Genomic DNA, 17,883 nt, shown 5'->3' on the forward strand with positions numbered 1-17,883 from the left:
GGATGGAACTTTGTTAGACAAGAAAGGTAGGAGATTTCTGGTTTTGATCCTGGGGGTCCTCTCCCGATTGCTTCTGTCAGGCTCCCCTTAAGCTGGGACAGGGAAACACAAGCATGATGCTCCTTGGTGACACTCATTGTGGGTAGGCCACCCAAGATCTCTACTCTTATATGAATGTTGCCCCAATTCCTTTCTGGGGCCTCCCTCTACCCTCTCCAGACTCAGCCTGGCAACTGTCAGTGAACCATGTCCATCTCCAACCAAGGGGCGAGAGCATGAGCCGGGGCCACGTATGTTCTCTCCCCCCAGTGTTAATCTTCAGCAGAATGATTATTTTAAAAAAAACTGGCCACAGGTGTTTCTCATGGGGAAAAGGAGTGTTTAGGGAAGAATCTTTTATCAGTTCCTGCTGTAAGGCATCCACTCCTCCACCTCTGACTGCCCCAGCACACACAGACAGCTGGGGTCCTTGTTCCTGCCGCCCCCCCCCACTTCTGTTCCATGAGCAACTCCATATCCTTCCAATAAATTCCCTCTTTGTGTTAACCAGGGTCAGTTTCTGTTACTTGAAACCAGGCAGCTGCAGAATAGGTCCAATTTTTCTCAGTTTAATGAAGCCAACTCAGGTTATAACTAAGACCTGGTCTCTAAAGATGGTCTATGATTGCAGTTCTTCAAGAAAATCTTAGTAAATGTAACTTCTACTTGTGTAGCGATTCACAGCTTTAAAAACGCTCTCTACACACACACATACATGTGTGTGCACATACATATAGCACAGTCTCATGTTTGTGTGCATATATATAATTATAGAAACAGTGAGAATCATTCTCAAATGAGACCAAGAAACACAAACAGCTCTGACATAAGTAGCTATTGTTCATAGAAGTTATTAACTAAAACACAGAGAAAAAGTGAGTTGCTCAGAAAACTAGTGGGATTATAAAAGTGTTCAGAATCTCTAGCTCCAGTACAGAAGGCATTCAAGTAAACATACAACAGGATAAAACTAGATGTTTCAACACTTACTGATGAGCCATTATAGACGGCCAGCTCATTTAATCCTCTTCATAACCCTCAAAGATGCTGTTAGGCTAATTTAACACTATGAAGCAACTGAGCATGTTAAGTGAATTGTCCTAGCCTTCAGTCAGCTAATTGCAAAGGTGAGACCATACCAGCCCAAGGGAGCAGGGGCTTGGCGCTCACTGTAAAGTCTGCGTCCTGCATGTACACCTTGATGCTCTGCAAAGGGGGAAACATAAACCCTTCCTGGATTTAAATCAGAATAAATGTTCAGTAAATGTTACTTGATACTTGGTTTAACTGTGGATGGAGTAGATCCCTACCACGAAACATAAATCAAAATCAGCTCAAGGTAGATTAAAGAGTTTAATGTTTAAAAATGAAACAATAAACTAAGTAGAATAAAACACGGGCAAGATTTTTCTGATCTCAGGGTAAAGAAAGCCTAAGCAGAAAAACAAAGGAAGCTTCTTAAAGTAAATTATTGATATATTAGACTGCATACCAATTAAAACTGCCTGTAATAAAAGAACTATGAATTGAATTCAAAGACGAACAGGAAAAATATTTCCAAAACATATTATGTAAGATGAACAGTCATAGTATAAAAACATTTCATTTAAAACAAAAATTAGCACCTATTTTTAAAAAATAGGCAACAGTCTGAAGTTTGTACATCTTTATCCCCTTGAATTAGTCCAGGAGTGGAAGTACAACATAGAGAATATTGTAATACCTGCTTTGGTACTGAACTTACCATGGCACGCATTTAGTAATTATCAAGTCACTATGTCATATATCTGAAACCAATATAATAGTGTATATCAACTTTATTCCAATAAAAGCAATAGGCAGCACTTGTAAACAGATCACAAAATAAGTAATACATGGACAGAAAGCATCTAATAAAAATGGAGGTTCTCTTACATGTGTATTTATAAATGGAATTTTTTAAATGTATGCACATTTAAGTTTGAATGTATAAGCATATATGTGCATTTGTTTATTGAGAAGTGGAAACTCAGTGGGATATAAACAGATTATTTCATTCTCATCTTATTCTGTGAAATCCCCCCTCTCCTTCCATGCTGACAGCACTAGGCCTAGTCCACAGTTTCTGGACACTTTCAGTTATTAGGAAACTCAGTGCTATTGTTTTAAAACAGAATTTCTTCTCTGATCAGGGTTGTGCCCTGCTCCAACCTTGTTGAGTTCAGGTCTAGGGCAGTGCTGGCCACCAAGGGGATGGGGACTTTGTTGGACAAGAAAGGTAGGAGATTTCTGGTTTTGATCCTGGGGGTCCTCTCCCGATTGCTTCTGTCAGGCTCCCCTTAAGCTGGGACAGGGAAACACAAGCCTGACGCTGCTTGGTGACACTCATTGTGGGTAGGCCACCCAAGATCTCTACTCTTATATGAATGTGGCCCCAATTCCTTTCTGGGGGCTCCCTCTACCCTCTCTAGACTCAGCCTGGCAACTGTCAGTGAATCGCCATGTCCGTCTCCAACCAAGGGGCGAGAGCGTGAGCCGGGGCCACGTATGTTCTCTCCCCCCAACTTTAATCTTCAGCAGAATGATTAAAAAAAAAAAACTGGCCACTGGTGTTTCTCATGGGGAAGAGGAGTGTTTAGGGCACCCTAAGGTAGAAGGGGGACGTGGCCTGGACTTTTTCTAAGTTGGGGTGGGGATGGAGCAAGATTTGCCTCTGGGGCATAGCTAGGTCCCCCTCTTTTGGACTAAGGTCTTCTTTTCAGGGGACAAAGAGACAACAGTAGATAGATGGATAGATAGGTACATAGATACATAGATAGATGGATGGATGACAGATGGATAGATACATACATACATACACACATACATAGATGGATAGATATAGATAGATGATAGATGGACGGACGGATGGATAGATGGATAGGAAGAAAGTACTGGGACCAGCAGTTCGAAGCCTCACTTTGCTGGTTTTCCCTGCCTCTCTGGGACACCGAGGGATGGTGGTGGCCCAAGGGTGCTGCCTAGGAGGTTCCCAGGTGGCCCTGCAGAGCCCCCTTCTCACGGCTCCTGATCTGCAGGCTTGACTGTGCATCGGCCCTTCCACCCCTGTTCCCGCACACACAGCTCCGACGTTCCCCGGAGCCTGGGCTGCTGGGGCTCCTACCAGGGCAACTAAATCACTCTGGCAAGAAGCCTCTGGGGCTTCCCCGCCATGGGGGGCTAAGAAAAGGAGTTAGAATGGAGAGAAAGCAATATACACCCTCACCGTGTGCCCGGGCCCAGCTCCCTGCCGCCCGCTCCTCTCCGCTCCGTCCTCTACCCTTCAGCTAGAGGACTCTTCCTGAAACTCACATCCCTAAGTCACTCAAAACCCTTTCGAAGACTTCCGGCACCCTTAGGATGAGCCCGAACCTGCTGACAGAGGGCGTGGCTGTGGCCGGCACCTGGCCAGGCCTCACCATCAACCGCTTTGCCGTCCCCTCCTCTACCATCCTGGCCACACCGAATGGCCGCCCATCTCCAGTGAGCTGCCCTCTTTCCGTCCGGGCTTTTCCCGTGAACTTCCTCCTCCAGCACGCTCTCCACCCTCCCCAGAGCTACCGCACTTGCCTCCACCCTCCATCCGATCAACGCCTGCTCATTCTTCAGATTTCAATTTAAACCGAACTCCCTCAGGAAGCGCACACCCCCCCCCCGCCCCGCCCCATCCGCAGAGAAAGCCAGGCACCCAGGTCCCCTTCCTTCACCTCCTACACTTCCACACGACTTTCTAGTCATGGACTTGATTGCTGTGCTCCCTAAAAGGCAACGCTTTCACTGGGAGCTGGAACTGCACCTCGCATGTTTACAGGGCTTTGCATCCACAGGACCAGCACCTAGTCGTTCGACCCACAATAAGCACTTAAATATAAATGAATTCAGAAACTCGGACTGAAGTCTGCTGAAGAGTCTCTGTGGAGTTCTCTGCAGGACACCGACTGAATAATCCAAAAGGTTCGGTCAAAGAGGAGTGTTTTCAGAAGAGTGGGTATGGCTTAAGGAAAGCAGCAACGGCGGCCCTGGGGACATGAACGTCAGGTAGCTCTTTGCACGCTGACGCATAAAGGGGAAGGCGGCGACCCTCAATCAGGATCACCTCAGAGACGGGGCTGTAAGGAGAAGGGTGCCTGAGCAGAAGCACCGCTGACAGGAGCCTGCAGTTCAGGTGGGAGGGAGTCAGGGAACAAATACCGCAGCCCCTCCCTCCACCCCCTCCCAGAGGAACGGCAAAGAAATATTGTTTCTATTTGGGGTTTCAAACCCTAAAGGGAAATTTGTATTTCCATTCCAATTCCAAACCAATCAAAAGCCACAGGGTGAGGAAGCAGTGATGTGATCCACCTAAACCAGATGGCCAGGGCACAGGGCAGGGTGGGGAGAGGGCTTGGAAGGGGACACCGTGACCAGCTGAGGCAGGACTCACCTCTGCATTTCTTTGCACCCACGCCCACTGTCCACATAATAGACAGCGGGCCCTAAACAGTCACGTAAATGAATAAACGAAATTGAATTGAATGAAACTGAACTGAACTGAATTATTTCGAACGGCAGAGTAGTTTCCAAGTCAGGAGTTGCCTCATCATTAAGTTAAACTCACAGACATTGCACCCCGGAATTCCAGCGTGCTCACTCTAAGCCTCCTGGTTTAGCAGAGTTTGGAATGCACCACATCCCATGTTGCAAGCAATTCCACTGAACCCTGCAGCTCCCTGTTACAGAGCATTTTTACGACTTGATGTTTTATCTTTAATTACTGGGTCTCCTTCCCCTCTAAGTTGCAAGCACAATAATTTGGGCAAAGAAATATTATTTCTATTTGAGGTTTCAAACCCTAAGAGGCAGTAAATTGTTAAGGGTTTATACATGTGTATTAAAAAAAAGAAAAGTGCAATTTTTACGTGGGATTTCAAACATTTTGCAGCCCTGTCTGTCCAGGCCTCCAGGTGCTGGTATTAGCTTGCACACAGCAGATGCTCGTGAACATGCAGCTGGTAATTTACCGACACGACTTCTCAGAGCGCAGAGCCGTGCGAACAGCAGAGAATGCTGGGCAGGCAGCACGCCAAAGTCACCCACATCCCGTTAGGAGGGCAGTTAACAGAGTCCTGGGGTGAGAAGAGTCATTTGAGCAGAGTCACACTGACTTTAAAATAATGTGTCCGAAAACCAGTCATCTCAGTGGGGAAACTTGCAGAACTTCTCATTTCAAGGAACGACCAGCTGATTGGACTGTCCACTGCTTACCAATCATGTCATTTTAGTGGAGACCCAGTGTTAAGAAAAGTACCACTGACACCCAGGAATTAAATTTGAACCCAATGCAAACAGTCTGAAGGGTCTTTGGTGTATCCAGAGTTGGGAACCGAACCCCAACTATCTGTTATCAGAGAACTATCCTTTGTCAGACTTTGAATGTAATAATGAAAATCATAATAATGATTTCACCCACAGTTAAAATCCTCTGTGTAAGTAGATGAAGCTATGATGGGATTAGAGCAACTACACATAGGCTTAAAAATCACCTACCTTGATACCAAGATCCCCTAAGGCTGTACTAAGAGAGCAAAAAAGACCACAAACCACCCACAGAATAACTCTTTTACGCAGTGAACTTAATTAGCACAGTGATCTGATCAGTTGTATAATAAGGCAATTAAGAAAAAACTACAGTATTCACTAAAACCAGAGTAGTCTGCTCATTCCAGAAAAAAAGGTAAGAAAAGAGATGAAAACAGAAAAGAAAAATCCCGTGAAAAATACAGAAGCGGAGACGGGCACAATTCAGTTAAAAGACAAACCAAGAAAAATACGGCAGGGTCACAGAAACACGCTGGGGAAATGAAGGCGCTAATTTCTGTAGGATCGGAGCGCCATCTTGTGGAATATAAGAATACTGCAGCTGAGGGTTACGGATCCTGATGTCTTTTTCTCAACTATATACAGTAATTGCAAACAGTATCATCACTTTCTTGGTACATTTGCAATGAACTGAGTGGAATTAAATAGATAGAAAGGTCCAGTGTATGGACTGAAGTTCCCTTATTCTTCTTAGGAGAGACATAGAACATTCCAAACATTGAATGAAAAGATGGGGCACACATGAAAACATTCAAAATAAATCTAAAAATAATGAAATTGTAAGTGAAGTTTTCTGAATATTAAGTTTTCCCGTGACTTAGTTCTGTTTCATTTGCCCCAAGTAATTCATTTATTCATTTGACAATGAATATTTATTGAGCATATATTATGTGCCCAGATTCCACAGTAGGAGCTGGGGATACAGCAGCAAACAGTATCAAGTCCCTGTTCTATAGAGCTTTTATTTCAGTGTGAGATAGATAGTCAAGATAAGTGCACATAGGGATAAGTGGCAAATGGTATTTGATGTTATGATGCCAAACTAAATGGGACATGGCAGACAGGAAGTGGGGGATGAAAAAGGAGAGTGCTATCTTACACAGGGTGGATAAAGTGAATACTGAGCAGAAACATGCACTATGTGAAGGGGGGAGTCATGTGGTTATTGGAGAGAAGTAGAGCCAAAGAGGACTAATAGACAGAGGTGCCTGGGCTCTGGAGTCAGGCACACCTGAGCTAGAATCGCAGCCAACCATTAACCAACTGTGTTTCTTGATCTCTCTAAGCTTCAATTTCTTCATCTCCAAAATTGAAACACTAAGGCTGTCTTTGTTACACTGTTGGAAGACCAAATGGTGATTAAATTTTATAAAGATCATAAAGGCTAAAGGCCTCTAAAGTGCCTTGCACAGTGCCTGGCACGTGGCAAGTATACAAGAAACATTAGCTAACACCTAAAAGGATAAGGTTTGACCGTATGCAATAATAAATACAGATATTTGAAAATACCTTCTTGATTCTAACATTTTTATGGACCTCTCAGTAATAATCGCTAATATTTATTGAATGCTTACTGTATTTACCTTATGTTAATTTTTGCAGTATATCAAAAGGAGGTGACAGTATTTATCATTTCCATTTCACAGGTGAGAAAACTGAGGCCCAAAGAAGTTAAATGACTCGGCCATCTTCATTCACACAGCTGCTGTGAGCCGAATTCAGACCCAGGCGATCTGACTGCAAAATCTTTGTTCTCAGCTAAATATGAATCTGTCTCTCAGCAAGCTGTGCACAAGAGGCAAGTGTTTGAAGCCAAAATCTGAACTCAGATTTCTTATTTCTTCCCACTCCCTGGAACTCTCATTCAGAACCACTTGACATAATCATACTGAGATTCAAATCAACAGTTACACAAAAACTGTACCTGTATGATGCCAAAACAATTGGTCAGTGAAAAACAAGATTTCAGATCACCTACGCCAATTGTTTCTCAATCCATTAGGGAGTTGTGAAATCAGTTGGTCAACCACAACCAGCTCCTTTTAAAAAATGGAATAGATAAAATGGGAAGGATAAGTATTTTTAAGCAAGCTTTTGTCTCAGGTGTGTGTGTGTGTGTGCACACGTGCCCACATACCTAAGAACTTAATGTTCTCTGCATTGTGATGTAAAATGCATTTCTTACAGTGGGTCTCAATCTAAGTATCTCGAAAAACACTGATCTAAGGTGATACTCTTTTATCCTTTCAAAAATATTATTGTTTGCCCAGTTACACTTTTTGTGCTCCAATGTACTCTGTCAAAATCATCTGTGTACACCATATGGTAAATCACCAAAACAGATCTTTTGTTCTTTGTTCAGACACGTTGCTGTCACAGACTGGCCAAGACGTTACCTATATGTTGTCAGCAAATCTGAAACAGAAGTAAAATTTTAATTTTCTTGGTGGTTATTCTTCTCCCCAAAGACCTGTTGGATTTGTTCTTTCATTGAGGAGACAAGTCGTTTTAGCATCATCTATACCTTCTCATTTTGATGATTATGAAATGTGTGTCACACATTGAAAAAAACCCAAATTACAGTCCTTAGAGAGACAGGCTGGGTTTTAACTGGTAGGGGAATTTGTAGACCACATGTTCAGCTGTCCTCAGGCACTTTTCAGTTAGACATGTCAGGCATTTATATGGTATATTTGTAAAGCACTAACAGTAATTGGAACATTATGGTCTGATTATTTGCTAAAGTAATAAATTTAAGCAATTCAAGTGGTTGAAATTTAAAGGTGCAAAAAATATCATGTGACACCAAATAAAATCTTGTTACTGTTTTTGCACTTACAGAATTTAGACATCTAGAAAAAATTTAAAAAATAGCTTCCTCCCTTATAACAAAGTCTCATACTTTCATAGACATAACACTGGGAAAAAGAAGGTTTTGATAGCATTAGAATTTTCTGTACAAAATCTGCTTTGGAGCCAAAAATATCAGTACTGAAAAATAAATGATAATCCAAACTAGCAATCAGTTCTGGTAGTATGGAGAGCCGAAGCCAAAGCAAAACAAAAACACAGAAAAACAGAAAAGGTTAAATATGTCCAGTATTTTAGTCCTGGAGTGGCCTAACTTGGTGTCTTTCAGGGTCAGAGAAATTTCCAGAACCAAAGAACAGAGATGATCAGACCTCTGCTCCACTCACGCCTTCCATATTACCAACACCTTTAATTCTCCTATTTCCAGCATACAGAATCTTCTGCGGGTCCCTGAGGCTTGCCATCAGCCCATCAGCCTTCACTTAGGTATCCTTTGCTTCCCTCATGTCCTCTGTGTCTCCACAATTCAATCCCAAACCATGAAAATTGGTTCCCAGGATAAACTTAACCATTTCTATGGCCCTGACTTTTCTGATCATTTCTTTCAAATACTTTGCCCTCCAATCCTCACAAACCGGTTCACATTGTCTCTCACTCCCACCATGCCACTTCAGTGACAGGTGTCATTGATCAATCTTTCCTGCTGAGCCTAGAAACAGCTTCAGAATCCTCCTCAACACTGCAGCTTGGGTAGCCATTACCACCTGAATTGAGTTCATATGAGATTAAATGTATTTGCCCTTCCTATCATTAACCATCACAGTGTCTAAAACCAACATTTTGGGGTCCAAACTCTGTATGTCAGACTTGCCCCCGGCACTTGAAAGGGGAATGAAAATCACTGTCAGACAACATGTTTGGTTTTAAGGTTTGGGCAGCAGGGTCACAACATACTGTGTAACAAGAAAACAAATGCCTTCCCTGAAACAAAACAGCCAGGATTATCATGACCAAAAAATAGAAATCTGGTAGTCTCCATTTTGTGTGCTTTGCTCATTGATCAACCAAAAATCAAACCTTTTGTTAAATCAATAGATATTGATTTGCTTAGAAAACATTATATGAGTTTCTTTCAGAAGGGATGGGTTTAAAGAATACATGGTGCTCACTTCAGCAGCACATATACCAAAACTGGAATGATACAGAGAATGTCAGCATGGCCCCATGCGCAAGCATGACACACAAATTCGTAAAGTGTTCCATGTTTTTTAAGTGAATGAATAAAATAAAGAATATATGTTGGGTTGGGCAAAGCAACTGGATTCCCCTCCCCCAATTAACGACACTAAATACCAGAAACTGACATGATCCTTTAGTAAAATAAACATAACTGAGTTAATAACAGCCTTGCAACTTACATGCTGTGTATTCTGTCAATACATCAACCTGTCTGAGTTTTAGTCTCCATATTACAATGGAATAGTTCTTTTGAAGATCAGAGACAATGTACACAAAAAATCCCTAGCGCATAGTAGGTGCCCATTAGTAAAACAGTCATAGGCTTTTTTTTTGTCATTGCAAGGCCAGCCAAACAATTCCGGGGGGCTCCATTCACATCCTGATCCAGATGCCAGTCCACAGAGGTACACAGTTGCACCTTCATCCTACCGTCTGGCACACAGAGCTATTGTTTCCTCAAGACCAAAAAAAGCCCCTGAATCAGACATCCATCCACAGGTGGTTTTCCGGAGATAAAAGATGGAGGAAATAGTTTGAGGTTGATTCTATGAGTAGCAGAATCCCTCTTCACTGACATTCTCAGCTCCCAGTGGCATGCCCTCTGCTAGGGCAGCTAAGAATGTTAGAGCACAGACCCTGACGAGCCATGCCCGGGGTGGTCTGGAGATGGTGGAGGTCTCATCCTTAAGAGACCTCATGAGCTTATATAGGACTAAGCACAGGGGGGGCCATTTCCAAGTCTTCTTCAATTATATGGGCCCTTAGAATATTTTCCTAAACTGAGAGTGGAAAAGGACCCCCCAAATCCTAAGATTTGGTTTTCTGCTGGCCAGGCTGGGGTAGAGAGGTAAGATTGCTTGAATTGACCATACGTAATTTAAAGATATAAGCACAAGTGGCATTTCTTACCCTTGAGTGTTGATAAGTAAAATTTATACCATTATTTAAGGTAAAGACCAAATCCGAGTCCCTGAATTCTCACCACACAGCCTAGTATTGCTCTGTACACCAGCACTGCCCACTTATTCATTCGTTCACAGACTTCCAAAGAGCAACGGGATGTGCCAGGAGCAATATCCAGTATGCACCCCACACCCAGGCGAGGACAGACCTGCTGCTTGAAATGCTAACTCCCCACCCAGAGAAAATCCCCAGGCAATAGTGTTTGGTTGCCTGATGATGCCCTACTGGCCATAGATGATTGGCAGGGCCGGATACCTCACTCAGCCTGAACCAATCAGATTCTCTCTCAAGAGAAATTAATCTAATGGACATAAAACTGGTGTGGAAGCTCAGTCATATCAATGGAAGAACTTTCTATTGCTCATACTTCCTTTCAGTTTATTGACATGATCATACTTGTTCCCACACCCAGTCCTCTTTTTCCCTCCCACTGTGATTGAATGGATATCTCCTCATACGTCAAGCTTCTTCTTAATTGGCATTTCCCCACCAGCCTGCTTACCAGACCACACTATCCACTGAGATGCCTCATCCCACCCATAGTGCTCTCTTACCAGACCTTGATCATTTCCTTCACAGCCCTTATACAAATTTGGAATGCTTTGTTTTGTACTCCAGGAAAGCCATAAATACAAGGACTGTGTCTGTGCTACTCACCATTGCATACCTAGATGCTAGCACAGTAGCTGGCATGTTGTAGGTCCCAACACTTGCTGAATGAATAAATGAATGAATGAGTATGTCCCAATCCAGTAGAAACAGATTTTACTATTTCTGCCCCCATAGAATTCAAATCGAACCACAAGTTATTTCAAGTCCCTTTGTTTACGACTGCTTAAATTTGAGATGTCAAAAGATACCACAGTCTATGGTTTTATAAATTTGTTAAGTTTCCTGTATGCTTTAGCAAAACAGCCTGCTGAAATTCTTGCCAATACTCTGGAATTTTTCTCTGTCTCCTGCTGCAGCATGAATGGGGGTTTGTAGACCCTGCATGATGCTCAAAAGACAACAACTTTCAGGTGTAATCTTTGGAGCTTCTTTCCCTTTAATGCCAACAAAAAAAGTACACTTTGATTAGTTCCTTTCTTGCAATATTAAATACTTCCTTCCTACCCCAGTCTGTCCCAGCCCAACTCTCCATCATGTCAGAAGCCTAGATTTCATGACTTTGCTATTGGGGTACACTAGATCCCTTTTCAGATGTGTAGCCAAGATGATTTTTATTCCTAAAGCCATTGCCTGTGTTTTCATCATTTCATATTATGTAATGACCTGTTCCATGTACAGCTCTAACCACTGCACCTTGATGTTCTTCACTGTCCCTTTAATATTCTTTCACCCCATAATAACGTTTTGATGACAATAATGATAACAATGTAAATCATTCATGGCCCACTCACTTCCCCTGATGCTACTCCACAGAAAACGAGGCCCCAGTAATTCTTTGGGTGAAAAGACTGTCACAGTCCAGCTGTAGTCATGGTCTTTTAATAGAAGAGGCAAAAACATTCCCTGGGGATATGACAAAGAAATTGCTGTGATAAGGCTTAAGCTATCCGCATGGATTGTAATGCTAGTTCCAAATCTGTGAAGCCAGGCCTCGGTATATATATAGATAGGTAAGCCAAGATTATCAGGAAATGCCTATGTGCTTGCTATTGGCCAGATTCTGCAATCATGGTCTCTGGTAATCCCTTCTGACTCTAGCAAGAATTGTGAATAGACAGCTTGTCTGGTTACATTTATAGATATTGAGAATTAATGCCATACTTGGCCTAAATTTATTTGGGGAAAAACAAAACAGGGTCTCAGCAACCTGGGGTTGTATTTGAGAAATAAGCCATTTAAACCTAAAGTAGATCATCAGTAATAGTGGTTCAATCCAAGACATGTGAGGAATTTCCTTTGGTTCAGGAGATTACTCCAACAGAAAATTCTCAAGAGCTGCTCAGCAGGAACCAAAAGATGAATGTGCACAGGAAAAGGAAAATCCACAGCAATAAACAAAAATAAAACACACAGAGAGCTGTGGGAGAAGGAAATGTGGGACCAGCCAGGAACCAGGATGAGGCAAAGGGATAGGACAGGGTCAAGGTTCAGATAACTCCTACCTCTCCTCCTATGACCACCCACAATAGCATTACCTGACCCCTGCATATGTGCTCGGCACTGTCCCAAAGGCTCTACCTGTGATTAATCCTCACACCAATCCTGTAAGAAATGTTATTGCCATTTTACAGATGAAGAAAAGAAAGCAAAGAGAGGCTAAGTAATTTGCCCGAGGTTACCTAGATTGCTCTGAAACAGTCAGTGTCTGACACCCATCATGCATACGTCCACTTCAGTTTTATTTCTGGGCCAATGACATGATAGAAAGGTGACCCTCTTAGCTCTGTTTGAAGACAGAGACCATGCCATTGTTAAAGCTTATGCTAGGTGGGGAAGGAATCCCATTACCTATTAAGAAGCCTAGATTTAGAATCAGAATACTAGTCTGTCTCTGATGTGTTAGCTATGTGACTGAGCATTGCTTACTGTGTTGTAGACTAAGTTCTCCTTTGTAAAATGGAGGTTCTTACTTTCAGTTTCCAGTTCCACATGTAAGGACTGTGGAAGTCACCACTCTATCCTAACAAGTAAAAAGCTAAGCGAACTGAAAAATCAACAACTCTCATTGGAAATGTAAGAGGGGGAAGGACGCAAGATAAACCGCTGCCCCCAAGACTGGAGAGACCACAGGTGAATCCAGGGAGTCACGGCTCACAGCAGACCCTCAGGTGGGAGCCTCGGGGGGAGCCGGGGCCGAGGTGGGAGACCTGAACCGGACTGGGCGGCTGCTGGGCTCGGTGCGGACGACTCTGAGAGGCAAAAGCTCCAGGGAGGGCAGTCATGGCGGCGGGGAGGCACAGTTTGCTGTTTACCTCCAGGGCCTCAGTTAGGTTCTCATGGTAAGTATCAGAGGAAACCCCTCCAGCTTCTGGCAGGAGGGGCAGAAATTTTGAAATACCCATAAGAACTCTGTTCTGAAGAAGGCCTGCCCTAGGGGAAGCTAGGTAACTGGAGCCTAACCCGCTGACCTCACGGAAGGAAGTAAACCGCTCCAGCTCCAGCGCCACCTAGGGGTGGGGACGGAAACCACTGAGAAACGCGTGGGAAGTTCGCAGTCCAGCGGCATCCGCTCGCTCAGGTGGCGGTAGGGAAGCCTGCCCGTGGTAAGCGCTCAAAAACAAAGGCTGGATGAACGCGGAATTGGCCGACCTTCCTTCCTTCATTGCTCCCAGCACCAAAGAAGACAGGACACAAAACATGTGCTCAGCAAATCTGAACAAACACTGTTGATCATTGTTGCCATAGAAATAAATATCCTTTTAGCCTTTTAATTTGTGCTTTTACTCTTTTTTTTTTTTTGCCATATTATTGCTCATTCCCAAAGAGCTTGAAAGGAGGTTCTACTGATTGTGTGTGTATATGATGTTCACTGTAATGGTTATAATTGAGCCCTACCAAACATCTAGACAAGAACTGAAAATTGTGATCAATTATTCCCATATTCCCAGATATTAGTTATTAGGAGCCTACCTACTTGGTAGAATTAAGCAAGTGAAATTTTGAATTTACTTTCATGAATTCCTAGTCAATATATCTCCAGATTTTTTTTAATCTTCATTTATAAAATGCATTTTTTTCCAGTGGAAAAAGCTTCTACCAATAAAAGAATAAGTTAAAAATATATTAAAAATTCAGTTAGAGACCAAACAGATCAACTTGTGCACATATATGCATAGATATATACACATATATGTATTATAATGTACTTAACATATACAGTGCACATGTATTTTATACGCACACATATAAATATGTAATTTGTACATGCACACATAACCAGATATTCAGCACTTGCTATTAAAAGCACATTATTTATTAAAGTAAAACTTGAACTTCTACCCTGAAGTTGATTATGAAGCCATAATCTCCAAGGCTTGGAGTAGACAATTAGCTTTAAATCATTAGCGAATTCTAGTAATCAAATTCTGTTAGCAAGATTTAGAGGAGGGGACTGTGGAGGAAGGCTTTACCTATTCTATTTAAGAGAGCAACTTTTGTCAGATATAATAGGATCTATCTGAACACAAGATGTTTTCATCTGCACATATAGAAAGTATTCATTATGGTATGCAGCAAAATAACATCAAAAAATGGTTAGTGATTTTAATGCATACGTAAATACTTGGCACACACCACAAATAAATAATAAATACCTTTGTGAAAGTGAGTGTAATATAGAACAGGTTGGCTATTACTTATATTTGCATATACATCCCAGGATTTTTAACCTTGGGCATTTTTTTCTTGCTAACCAGCACAGGCCACTTACTGCTTTTTTTCTCCTAGGAGAACCAGGGGGATGCAAAATCATTTTTATACAAGCTAAAGAAAACAATTATGAAATGGAAATTTCCCGTGTCCAAATCATTAATATAATCCAAAAGCAATTATTAAAGATTTGAATATTGTCTACTTTTTAAAAATTAAATGCCCCATTACTTCTGTCCACTGTCATGGATTCCTGAGAGTAGGTAGTTTCACACTAATTTAGGATTATTCACAACACATAACGCCAGAGACAGCCCTTCTCACTTGTCCTTTGAAGAATGTAGTCCATTGACATTTTTACATATGAGAACCACTTACATGTTAATGATACTGCTATCTGTTCAAGATCCCCACAAAGGCAGAGAATATCGTCTAAAGAGAATATCTGCTCTACCCCAACACCAGCACTACTCTGAGGGAGAACAGGTGAGTTTCTAGAAGGTTTCATTTAAAGACTATCTGTTTGGGTTAGATTTAGGGGCAGAGGGGGAGTAACTGGATTTCCTGCAATTAATGACACCAAATGACACTGACATGATCCCCTAGCAGAATAAACATACTTGAGTTAAGTACCAGCTCTGCAACTTACAGGCTGTGTTGTGTGTTCTTGGCCAATATAGTTAACCCGAGTTTTAGTGTCTGCATGCTAAAATGAAATGAAACTTGTTCTGAGGATTAGAGATGATGTACACAAAGTCCCTATCACATAGGAGTTGGCATAAATGGTAGCTTAGTAAAACTGTCATTGGCTAATCCACACAGGTTCTTCTCTTCTTGGGTGAAAATATACTGGACAATAGAGAAAACTTTCTTCCTCCATCACACTTAGAATTTCTCAGAACACATTTGATACTCTGGATTCCCAGAGATGAGTATTGATGAAGTGAGAAGGAGTATACTGCAAGGTCTTTTTACAAACCCTACCACACTCATATATACACAAACTCAGAATCTTGGACTTTGCTCTTCTAAATTCCAAGAATGGGCATCTACCCTGTGCTTTCCCCCTGGTAAACACCTTATAACAAGATAATGTCCCTAGCTCTCAGCCTTAAATGTAGTGAGGAAGTATCTTAACAGGAGTGTCAAGACACATAGATGCCTTATTCTTTAAACCCTTCAATCAACATCTGCAACCTTAGCTCTCTCTTGAGAAGACTGCAATATCAGTAGCTAATCCCAAACTTCTGATACTGCTGAAGTCCCACTAAATGCTGCTTACTCACCTCCTCCGTACTGGTGATGTTTTTAGAGAAATGACTATAGGCCTTTCCCTGCCCGATGAGCAAAAGAAGGCAAAGGTCATTTTAGGTGGCAAGTCCTAATTCTATAACTGACCTGCTCAAAGAAGTGCATAATGCATATGTCCGCTCACCAGCAGGGCACCCACAGCTAAGAGCTTTGCCGCTGGCCAGAGTTTGGATGGCAGCTCTGGATCAGCTGTGCAGCCGCTTCGGAGGAGGGCCTGCCAAGGAGGCTCTGAGACCACCGGCCAGCCTCTGGTGTCTTACCTGTTGCGGGTAACACTCCTGTTTCTCAAGTATCCTTTAAATTAAAAGTAATGACTCTCCCTGTGATACCACTGTCTTCAGCAAATGCACATGGCATGGAATGGAAGAATGACCCAAATACTAAATCCAGGATCTAATTACTTAGCAGCTGGGTAAGAGTGAAAGAAACGGATGCCACACTTTGGAGTTAGAAACCATTCTACGTATTTCCAAAAGAATATACCATGTTAGCCAACAATTTCTGAGAGAAAACTTGAATATATCCTTGCTGATACTTTAAAAAATAGCTCAAGTTCCTAGAAGAGAACCCAGTAACATACCGACTTAGTAGGTATTTGCTATAATTATTATAATGTCAGGCAAAAGAACAAATGTATTAAATTCAATTATTTGAAGTTGTTTCCAGATAGGAAAACTAAATCATGTGTTTGACTCAGCTGATAGAACAATTCTACTATTTCTCTAATTTCCATTTTTTATCAGCTTTTTTTTCTTTATAGTCCACCTTTCTTATTTGGGAACTATCCAGCTATTCCCCTTTCTTACTAACCCAAGGCTATGTGTCAAGGGCTGAGATCTAGTCAGGAAAGGTACCAAGGACCTAACTCCCTGGGTGGTAGACACATGATCCATGGCTTCCAGCTAAACTTTTCGCAGAAGAATATCTTTCAAAGTTCAAAGAAGTGTCAGCTAATTTGAATGGGTGACAGTGTTGTCTCTTAACAACACAACCAGTTTGGAATCTGTTTCAGGTAAAACATATTCTATTCAAACCAATTTGTTCAGCCATAGATTCAGTCCAGTATTTGTGGTCATTAGCAAGTAATAAACACACACACACACAGAGAAACTCTAACTCAGCCCCTCGCCCCCTAACTTACCATGTTGTCCCTCTGTAGTCAGTAAGGTGTACATGTGCTGCCCGACCAAGCGTTCTAATAATGCCTGGAAGTAATAAAAGAGGAAATTAGATGTTTGCAGCAAAGCAGTAGAGAGAAAGGAAATGTGCATTGGTGACACGCGGGGCTACTGAGGTTGTTTCTCCAGGAATGGGTGTGTACTGATCCTGCCCCGTGCCTGCCGCTGAAGTCACTTAGCTGTCTCCAGGAAGTATGAGGGCCCTGTATCCTTCCCGAAGATGATAGGCTCAAAATGCAGAGCTAAGAAATAAAAGCCCAATGCTGATCTTCCAGGCACTAATGGTTACAAATGTGTTAGAGGGAGCACCCGGCTTTCCTATCACCCTTGAAATCATACCATGTAGTCAGTTACCTCCTCCTCTTGAAGTCCAGTCCAGCACTGTTCCAGGGAACAGAGAAACACCCTGGATTGTCACTTCGTCCTGTTACTAAAAGATTCCACTAGGTGGCAGCAGTGTCAAATGACTGTGTCGTCCAAGCTAGGATTATTTATTATTTTAAGGCAAGAACGGAGCCACACTTGTAAAAGTAAAGCAGTTTTGATGGTGGAAGGTGAGAAGTATACAGAAATAATCTTTCAATACGCTTCAATTTCATTTTCCTCCACTGTTCCCCAGTTGGTAGCCTGCTTGGGAGAAAACACT

At 42.2% G+C, this 17,883-nt stretch overlaps 1 protein-coding gene and 1 non-coding gene across 2 annotated transcripts in view; one reads left to right on the forward strand and one right to left on the reverse strand.

The window, feature by feature from the left end:
- LOC140848036 (serine/threonine-protein kinase TAO1-like) overlaps window positions 1-17,240 on the reverse strand; it is a 404,763-nt gene extending 387,523 nt beyond the window's left edge. The window contains exon 1 of the mRNA XM_073230114.1: window positions 17,201-17,240. The gene's annotated coding sequence lies outside the window, so the exon portion shown is untranslated. The remainder of the gene's footprint in view (window positions 1-17,200) is intronic.
- On the forward strand, window positions 9,388-9,495 carry LOC140848103 (U6 spliceosomal RNA). The gene has a single exon (XR_012128652.1). It is a non-coding gene; the product is annotated as a U6 spliceosomal RNA (small nuclear RNA).
- Window positions 17,241-17,883: the final 643 nt, after the last annotated feature.

Source organism: Manis javanica, chromosome 2, assembly GCF_040802235.1.
Source record: "Manis javanica isolate MJ-LG chromosome 2, MJ_LKY, whole genome shotgun sequence".
In the NCBI taxonomy this organism is placed as follows: domain Eukaryota; kingdom Metazoa; phylum Chordata; class Mammalia; order Pholidota; family Manidae; genus Manis; species Manis javanica.